The sequence below is a fragment of the Calypte anna genome, chromosome W, assembly GCF_003957555.1.
Source record: "Calypte anna isolate BGI_N300 chromosome W, bCalAnn1_v1.p, whole genome shotgun sequence".
Lineage (NCBI taxonomy): Eukaryota > Metazoa > Chordata > Aves > Apodiformes > Trochilidae > Calypte > Calypte anna.
The window spans coordinates 4,841,121-4,844,210 of record NC_044276.1 but is presented as its reverse complement, the minus strand read 5'-3'; positions in this window follow the sequence as shown (position 1 = coordinate 4,844,210).

Below are 3,090 nucleotides of genomic sequence, written 5' to 3'. Positions count from 1 at the left end.
CTTCCTGTTAAAATTTGCTGTTTCCTTGGATATTCCCTTCTTTGGCTTTTGCAAGAAGTGTTGAAAGGAGCCCAACACCCATTTTGAGCTCACAACAAATGAACTAAAACTTCATCATTCTGCAGAGAGCATTTCTTTAGGTTTTCTTTTCATGGTTTCATTACAGACTTCATGAGCTGCTGGAGGGAGAGAAAAGTCAGTACTTTGCTGAGATGGAGTCACTTGAAGAAACAGAGCTGGACAGACAAGAGAAAATGAGGAAGAGAGCAAAACTCCTGAGAGAGAAGATAGAAACAGCAAGACAACAGCTGGTGGCTGAAAAACTAGAGCAGCAATTCAGGTATCTTATCAAATAATAAGATAATACAAAGAGGCGATTCAAACAAGAGGGTGAAAATAATAAGCTGAGGAATCAAAGATTATTAAAATGATGAAGGAAAAAGATTTGAGCGGTTTGGGTAGAGGCCTATGAGCTTGGCCAGGAGTTGCAAGGCCTCAGCTCTGTTGTTTTTGAAGAGGTGCAGCCTCTAAAGAGCCGGGATTTTCCATGCTGTGGTGGCCAGAAAAAAGAAAGGTGACGGCAGCAGGTGCAGAGAGGTGTCCTGTATCCAGTGGTTGATTTCAGTGCTGAGAAACCCCAAAAAGATTCCACCAGCTGCACTGCCAAAAGCCTTGTGGGAGCATCCTTGTGCTTTCACCTGGGTTTTCTCTTGTTATTCCTTCTTCTGTTCTGTTTCAGCTTTCTGGAACTGGAGTGAAAAGGGTTCAAAGATTATTAATTTGGCCTAAATCATGATTATTAACCCAATAGATCCAAAATCCTTAAAAAGTTGAGATTTTTTTATTTATCCCATGCTTTTCCCAAGCACAAGCCAAAGCTGAGCCTTTAATTCCCTTCCATACTAAATCTTCCTAGATGCTGAGCTTGACTTTTGAAGTCCTTCAGGTTTTCAGGTGCTTCTCAGGCCCCAAGGCCTTGCCATGCAATCTGCTTTGCTCAATTCTTGGGAATTCTGGTGTTCTGAGGAAATGATGAAAAGAACATTAACTTCATGTCATTGTAATATTTTAAGCAGCTCTTCCTGGGCTCCAGCAGTGCTCTGGAAATCCACACCACCCATTTCTCAAGTGTGCAGAGCCTGGGGAAAAAACCCAACACTCCCTTTCACTTGTGCATCAAGTCTAATTCAGTGATTTCATAGAGAAATATTAATTTCTTAGCTCTGCAATTCACAGGTGCTAAGGCAGCACACACACTTCTAAATTTGTGGTGCTGGCTCTAAAAGGCAGCCCCCAAAGTGCTTGAAATTCACTTTTAAAATAGTTTAGGGGAGGTGCTGCTGGGATGCCTTTTATTTTGTACTTCTAGCTTGCTTCACACACCAAGGAGAAGGGATTCAGCTTGAGATTTAGACCCCTAAAAGTGGGTGTCTCAGGGCTGGTAACTTTTTATATTCTCTTGGAGTCAGAAATTGTGGCTGAAAGATAATTCAGCCTCTTTTAACCCAGGGACATGTTCAGCTTTGGTATCTGTAAAGAAAATTGTAATTTTTTATAATTTGCATCAACCCATTGCATCCTTTTTCTTGTGATAACATAAGAAGCATCCATGTGAGAATGTTCTTCTCACAGCAACTTTGTGCCTGTATGTAGCCACTTCCCCAAGACAGAAACTGCATTTATTCCCCCTCCTCTCACTTATTTATTCATTTTATGGCTGAAGGACAATTTTAATTTTAAGAAGCTTAGGAGAGCAAAGTGAGGAAGAAAACCAGCCATCTGGGGGAGCAGATGTTGATGGGCTGCTCTAAAAGATGCTTTGAAGGAATTCTTTTGATGAAATCAAGCAGTTACAGGGTTATTTTCTATCAATATTCCAGCGGTGCCAAACTTTTATTTAACTTCTCTCCCCCTCTGAGCATGCAATTAAATTCAGATTAGTTTCTGAGCATGAAAAAGAATAACTAATTCTTTATTCCTCTGCTGCTGAGACAACTTGGAACCCATTGTTCAAGGTAATACAGTTCTTTCTACTGGTGTAAGACTTCAAATAATAATGGTGTTTTCTTCAGAACACTGGAGAAATATGTTTTTCATGAACACTAATTAGCACCCTACTCTGTAATCACCTCAACTCCTATCGAGGAGTTGGAAGGAAGATCCTAGAGTTCCAGTGTAAGAAAACTGATGATGCTGTAGTATGTTTGACCTCCTTGAAGGTGAGGACACCTCTTAGAGTGTGCTGTGGCTCCTGGCATGCCTGTTGCTCTGCTGCTCCCTGCTTTTGCTGTTGGGACAACCAGTGAATGAGTGGTCAGGAGGTTCCTGGATCACACAAGGAAGTGTGGGAAGCTGCCAGGCAGAAAAGGACCTGGTGGTGTTGATTGATTCAGCTGAACAGGAGCCAGGGTGTGCCCAGGTGGCCAAGAAGGCCACCAGCATCCTGGCTTGTGTCAGGGCAACAGAGCTGGGGAAGGGTCTGGAGCACAAGGAGAAGGTTCTGGAGACCTTGTGAGGAGCAGCTGAAGGAATTGGGAATGTTGAGTCTGGAGAAGAGGAGGCTGAGGGGAGACCTTCTGGCTCTCTGCAACCCCCTGAGAGGAGGTTGGAGCCAGGGGGGGTCGGGCTCTGCTCCCAGGGAACAAGGGATGGGAGAAGAGGAATTGACCTGGAGGTTTAGATTGGAGCTTGGGAACAATTTTGCCCTGGAAAGGGTTGTCAGGGCCTGGCCCAGGCTGCCCAGGGCAGGGCTGTAGTCCCCATCATTCCTGGAGGGATTTAAAAACCATGTGGATGAGACACTTCAAGACATGCTCCAGTGGGTGATACAGATATTGCTCAATATATTTTATCCAGGGAGAATGTTGGCAGTTGGATGTGGTGATCCTAGAGGTCTTCTCCAACTGTCACAATTCTGTGGTTCTGTGACTGGGAACTGAGCAATTGCCAGGTTCTTATATTTGAGTTTGAGGTGACAGTTGTGTATTGGTTGTATCATAACCTAAATTCCCTTCTCCAAGTATTTGCTGGCTATGAAGGAGCTCTCAGATGAGTATTCTGAGCCTTCATTTGAATAAAGAGCAACCCACA